The following is a 7,444-nucleotide window of genomic DNA, read 5'->3' as shown; positions in this document are numbered from 1 at the left end:
GCATTTTTTCTTTTAGTAAATGCAACATGCTGGTATGATATAGTCCTTGGTTAATTTATAGAATGCTCTTTGCACTTCACTTATATCTTTTGAGTATGGCTTTATAGAATGCTTCATGTGCTTCACTTATATCATTTGAAGTTTGGATTGCATGTTTCTCTTCAAATTGAAAACCGCCATTTGTAGAATGCTCTTTTGTGTCACTTATATGTTAGAGAGTGGGCATATATTTTGTAGAAAGAATAGAACTCTCTTGATTGACTTATATCTATTTAGAGAGTCATCAGGAATTGGTCATTCACATGGTTAGTCATAAAATCCTACATAAAACTTGTAGATCACTGAATATGATATGTTTGATTCCTTGCAATAGTTTTGTAATATAAAGATGGTGATATTAGAGTCATGCTAGTGAGTAATTTTTGATTGGTAAGAATACATGTGTTAAAGTTTGTGATTCCCGTAGCATGCACGTATGGTGAACCGTTATGTGACGAAGTCGGAGCATGATTTGTTTTTGATTGTCTTCCTTACGAGTGGCAGTCGGGGACGAGCGATAGTCTTCTCCTACCAATCTATCCCCCTAGGAGCATGCGTGTAGTAGTTTGTTTCGATAGCTAATAGATTTTTGCAAAAAGTATGTGAGTTCTATATGACCAATGCTGAGTGATGTCTACTATGCAACTTTATTCTTGTAGACTCGTGTTGGGCCTCCAAGTGCAGAGTTTTGTAGGACAGTAGCAATTTTCCTCAAGTGGATGACCTAAGGTTTATTAATCCGTGGGAGGTGTAGGATGAAGATGGTCTCTCTCAAACAACCCTGCAACCAAATACAAGAAATATCTTGTGTCCCCAACACACCTAATACAATGGAAAATTGTATAGGTCCACTAGTTCGGCAAAGAGATGGTGATAAAAGTGTGATATGGATGGTAGAAATATACTTTTATAATCTGAATAAATAAAAACAGCAAGGTAGCAAATAGTAAACATGCACAAAAACGGTATTGCAATGCTTAAAAACAAGGCCTAGGGTCCATACTTTCACTAGTGCAATCTCTCAACAGTGCTAATATAATTGGATCATATAACCATCCCTCACCGTGCAACGAAGAATCACTCCAAAGTTCCTATCTAGCGGAGAACATAAGATGGAATTGTTTGTAGGGTACAAAACCACCTCAAAGCTATTCTTTCCGATCAATCTATCCTAGAGTTCGTACTAAAATAACACGAAGCTATTCTTTTCGATTGATCTAACCAAGAGTTTGTACTAAAATAACACCACAACAAATTCAGATTCATAATATTCAATCCAACACAAAGAACTTCAAAGAGTGCCGCAAGATTTCTACCGAAGAAGCAAAGACAAGAACGTGCATCAACCCCTATGCATAGATTACCCCAATGTCACCTCGGGAATCCGCGAGTTGAGTGCCAAAACATATATCAAGTGAATCAATACGATACCCCATTGTCACCACGAGTATTCAATTGCAAGACATATATCAAGTGTTCTCAAATCCATAAAATTTTTCAATCCGATAACCATGAAATCTCAAAAGGAAAAACTCAATTCATCACAACAAGATAGAGAGGAGAAAACACCATATGATCCGACTATATTAACAAAGCTCGCGATACATCAAGATCGTGACATCTCAAGAACACGAGAGAGAGAGAGTGAGAGAGAGAGATTAAACGCACAGCTACTGGTACAAACCCTCAGCCCTGAGGGTGGACTACTCCCTCTTCATCGTGGTTGCCTTTGGGATGATGAAGATGGCCACCGAAGATGATTCCCCCCTCCGGCAGGGTGCCGGAACAGGGTCTTGATTGGTTTTCAGTGGCTACAAAGCCTTGCGGCGACTGAACTTCTGATCTAGGTTAACCCCCGACAGTTTCTCGATTTTTTGGGAATTTATAGGTTAAAGAGGGGGTGCGGAAGGCCACAAAGGTGGGCACAACCCACCTGGGCGCTCCTAGGCCCCCAAGTGCGCCCTAGTGGGTTGTGCCCCCCTCGGGGCACCCCCAGGTGATGCTTTGGCCCATCGGGAGTCTTCTGGTCCATAAAAAATCCACAAAAAGTTTTTCGGTGTTTGGACTCCGTTTGATATTGATTTCCTTCGATGTAAAAAACTAGCAAAAAACAGCAACTGACACTAGGCACTGGGTCAATAGGTTAGTCCCAAAAATGATATAAAGTTGCTATAAAATGATTGTAAAACATCCAAGAATGATAATATATTGGCATGAATACTTCATAAATTATAGATACATTGGAGACGTATCACTAAGTCCATGGATTATACGCACTCTCACCCTTCCACCATTGCTAGCCTCTTCGGTACCATGCATTGCCCTTTCTCACCTCGAGAGTCAGTGTGAACTTCGCCGGTGCATCAAAACCCCATGATACGATATGCTCTATCACACATAAGCCTCCTTATATCTTCCTCAAAACAACCACCGTACCTACCTATCATGGCATTTCCATAACCATTCCGAGATATATTGCCATGCAACTTCCATCATCATCATATACCTGACTTGAGCATTCATTGTCATATTGCTTTGCATGATCGTAAGATAGCTAGCATGATATTTTCATGTCTTGTCCGTTTTTTGATATCTTTGCTACGCTAGATCATTGCACATCCTGGTACACTGCCAGAGGCATTCATATAGAGTCATACTTTGTTCTTGATATCGAGTTGTAATATTGAGTTGTAAGTAAATAAAAGCGTGATGATCATCATTATTAGAGCATTGTCCAAGGTGAGGAAATGATGATGGAGACTATGATTCCGCCACAAGTCATGATGAGACTCTAGACAAAAAATAAAAATAAAAATAAAAAAGTCAAAAAAGAGAGGTCGAAAAATAAGAGAGCCCAAAAAAGAGAGAAAACAAAAAAAATGAGAGGAAAAGAGATAAGGGGCAATGCTACTATCCTTTTACCACACTTGTGCTTTAGAGTAGCACCATGTTCTTTATATAGAGAGTTTCTTGAGTTATCACTTTATATACTAGTGGAAGTTTTCATTATAGAACTTGGCTTGTATATTCCGATGATGGGCTTCCTCAAATGCCTGAGGTCTTCATGAGCAAGCAAGTTGGATGCACACCCACTTAGTTTTCGGTTTGAGCTTTCATACACTTATAGATCTTAGTGCATTTGTTGCATGGCAATCCCTACTCCTCACATTGACATCAATTAATGGGCATCTCCATAGCCCATTGATTAGCCGCGTCGATGTGAGACTTTCTACCTTTTTGTCTTCTCCACACAACCTCCACCATCATATTCTATTCCACCTATAGTGCTATATCCATGGGTCACATTAAAAATATGAAACAATTGCTTCGCTTTTCATCAGGGTTGTGCATGATGAAATACTTTGTGTGGTGAAGATGGAGCATAGCCACACTATATGATTTTGTAGGGATAACTTTCTTTGGCCATGTTATTTTGAAAAGACATGATTGCTTTATTAGTATGCTTGAAGTATTATTGTCTTAATGTCAAATGATAGACTATTGCTTTGAATCGTGTCTTAATATTCATGTCATGATTAGATTATATGATCAAGATTATGCTAGGTAGCATTCCACATCAAATATTATCTTTTTATCATTTACCTACTCGAGGACGAGCAGGAATTAAGCTTGGGGATGTTGATACGTCTCCGTCGTATCTATAATTTTTTTCTTGTTTCATGCCAATATTCTACAACTTTTACATATTGTTGGCAACTTTTTATACTATTTTCTTGGACTAACATATTGATCCAGTGCCCAGTGCCACTTCCTATTTGTTGCATGTTTTTTGTTTCATAGAAAATCCATATCAAACGGAGTCCAAACGCGATAAAAACTTACAGAGAATTTTTGGGAATATATGTGATTTTTGGGAAAAAGAATCAACGCGAGACGATGCCCAAGGAGTCCACAAGGAAGGGGGCACGCCCCAGGGGGTAGGGTGCACCCTGGGCCCTTGTGGCCACTCCGTGAGGTGGTTGGTGCCCTTCTTTCGCCGCAAGAAAGCTAATATCCGGATAAATCGTGCTAAAATTTCAGCCCAATCGGAGTTACGGATCTCTGGGAATTTAATAAAAGGTGAAAGGCCAGAATTTGAGAGCACAGAAACATAAGGAAACAAAGAGAGAGAGAGAGAGAGAGAGAGAGATCCAATCTCGGAGGGACTCCTGCCCATCCGCTGCGATGGAGGCCAAGGACCAAAGGGGAAACCCTCCTCCCATCTAGGGGGAGGTCAAGGAAGAAGAAGAAGGAGGCGGGCTCTCCCCCCTCTCTCCCGGTGGACCCGGAACGCCTCCAGGGCCATCATCGTCACGATGATCTGTACCAACAACTTCGCTGCCGTCATCACAAACTCTCTCCCCCTCTATGCAGTGGTGTAACACCTCTTCTCCCCGCTGTAATCTCTACTTAAACATGGTGCTCAATGCTATATATTATTTCCCAATTATGTATGGCTATCATGCGATGTTTGAGTAGATCCATTTTGTCCTATGGGTTGACTGATGATCGTGATTGGTTTGAGTTGCTTGTTTAATTGTTGGTGTTGTCCTATGGTGCTCTCCGTGTCGCGCAAGCGTGAGGGATCCCCGCTGTAGGGTTTGCAATATGTTCATGATTTTCTTATGGTGGGTGGCATGAGTGACATAATCATAGACCTGAGTAAGTAGGTTGTTTGCGTATGGGAGTAAAGAGGACTTGATACTTTAATGCTATGGTTGGGTTTTACCTTATGATATTTTGTAGTTACAAATGTTTGCTAGAGTTCCAATCATAAGTGCATATGATCCAAGAAGAGAAAGTATGTTAGCTTATGCCTCTCCCTCATATAAAATCTATACCTACTATTAAAGGGAGGTGATATTCTTGGTTTCGTCCCGCTTCATTCGGTCCTACTTCAATTAATTTCACGTACGCTATTGGTTTCTCTACTTGCCACCCGATTTGGCCCAACGAAGGAAGCCCATCTGGTGGCGCACTGTGGCCTAGGTCCAAAGAAAAATAAAATTGCCGATGGGAGGGTTCGATCTCATAACCTGCCAAGCGGCCACGCACAATTTGTCCAATTGACGCAGCTAGAGATATTAGTGGATTTTTTTCTCCTGTTGCAATGCACGGGCCTCTTTGCTAGTTGAAATAATTATTGTTGGTCTAGATATCGATTGCTTAAGGACAAATAACTCTCTTGTGACAAAAAGCTCTCTACTAAAAGTAACTTAGTTGTGTCTTTATCTAAACAACCCTTAGATTTTATTTACGTACTCTTTATTATCTTGCAAACCTATCCCGTCACACCTAGTTTCATACTTGTTCTAGGTAAAGTGAACGTTAAGAGTGCATAGAGTTGTATCGGTGGTCGATAGAACTTGACGGAATATTTGTTCTACCTTTAGCTCCTCGTTGGGTTCTACACTCTTATTTATCGAGAAAGGCTACAACTCTTATTTATCCTTTAGTTAAGCACAACAGGCTAAACATCAACCAAAATTATCCATCGCAGAAAAATAATCTTAGAAAGGTAGCTTTAGTGTGCAGGTTTAATCACGCTAGTAAAGCAAAACAAGTGGAAAGGTGTGTTAACTGCAACAAGCCTAACATTTAACAAGCAAACATACTCATTCAAACTGGTATTGCGCCAGTCTAAGTACACTGGTTATTGTTAAATAAAAATGGAAAGGCGTGTTAACTACAAGATGCAGCAACCAAATGTAGTCATTCATAGTGGTATTGTGGAAACTGGTATTGATGAAATTGAACTGCACAGTTCATACTTGCACATATAGAACATTACATTGTGAATAATTGGAATAAACAAGTCATACTATGAACAACCAAAGATAGCATTTGAAACTGGACAAATGCTAACTACAAACAACCAAACAATCAAAAAAACTTTAAAACAGACATATGCTAGCTATAACATGCTTAACAGCAAGCAAATATATGCATTCGTATCGGTATGTTTAAAACTGGATTGATGAAATGTGCCGCACAATAAATAATTACACATATAGAGCATCACATTGTGAACAACTGAAATAAAGAAGGCATACTGCAAACAACCAAATATAGAAATTAAAACTGGACATATTCTCACTACACTACAAAAGGGACTCGACAAAACAAATCATGGGTTCCCCCTTGTGAAGAGGCATGGAAAAACAAATTATGGGTTTCCTCACTTGTCATAGATGGGATCGTTCCCGTGGGAAGAGCACAAACCCTGGATGCGCTCCATGTTGTCGCAGATGGGCTCCTTCTCCTTGGAAGAGCATGACTGTAGGGTGCCCTCCCTGATGTCATAGATGGGCTCTTTCCCCTTGGAAGTGCCCGAGAGGGTGCCCTCCTTGTGGTCGCCGTCGATGAGGTCTGACTTGGAAGCTGTGGATCCCAAGCCAGCGTCGCAGAACGTGTCCTTTAGAAATGAAAAAAGGGGCTCGATGGCGATGTAGGATGGCGAATTCTTGACAGCGAGCCATAGGAGATCAGCGGCGGGGCCATGGATGAGATCGACGGTGGTTGAACCCGAGGGGTTGGGGGTGGGCCACTTAACCTGTGACATAGCCCGACTCAAGCCATCGCTGTCGATGACCTCATACTCTGGCCCATGTCCGCGACCTCATTGGGTTCGAAACTCTTATTTATCCTTAATAGAAATGATAAAAATACGGACCATGTCCCCTTTTTGTCACTGGGATTGAGCACCGCAAGATCGAACCCATCACAAAGCACCTCTCCAATTGCAAGATAAATCAATCTAGTTGGCCAAACTAAATGGATAGATTGGGGAGAAATAAAAAGCTATAACAATCATGCATAAAAGAGTTCAGAGAAGACTCAAATAATATTCATAGATAATCTGATCATAAACCCACAATTCATCGGATCCCAACAAACACACCGCAAAAAAAGATTCAATTGAATAGATCTACAAGAACATTGAGGAGAACATTGTATTGAAGATCAAAGAGAGAGAAGAAGCTATATAGCTACTAGCTATGGACCCGTAGGTCTATGGTAAACTACTCACACATCATCGGAGGGGCAGCAAGGTTGATGTAGAAGCCCTCCATGATCGATTCCCTCTCCGGCAGAGTGCCGGAAAAGGACTCCAGATGGGATCTCGCGCGAACAGAAGCTTACGACGATGGAAAAAATGTTTTGGGTGGCTCTCTGTTGGTCTCCTGACTTTCAAGAATTTACAGAGTTGGAATTAGGTCAAACGGAGGAACGACGGGCCCATGAGGCACTTGGGCGTGCCTACCCTCCCCCCGCCAAGCCCTGGTGGCTCGTGGCCACCTCCTTCGCCTTCTGGCGTCCTCTAGAAGCTTCTAGTGTCTCTTATGTCCAGAAAAAAGCTGTCAAAAAGTTTCATGGCATGTGGACAACATTTGGTACTGATTTC

Source organism: Triticum urartu, chromosome 2 (genome assembly GCF_003073215.2).
Source record: "Triticum urartu cultivar G1812 chromosome 2, Tu2.1, whole genome shotgun sequence".
Lineage (NCBI taxonomy): Eukaryota > Viridiplantae > Streptophyta > Magnoliopsida > Poales > Poaceae > Triticum > Triticum urartu.
Note: the sequence above shows the minus strand (reverse complement) of the source record.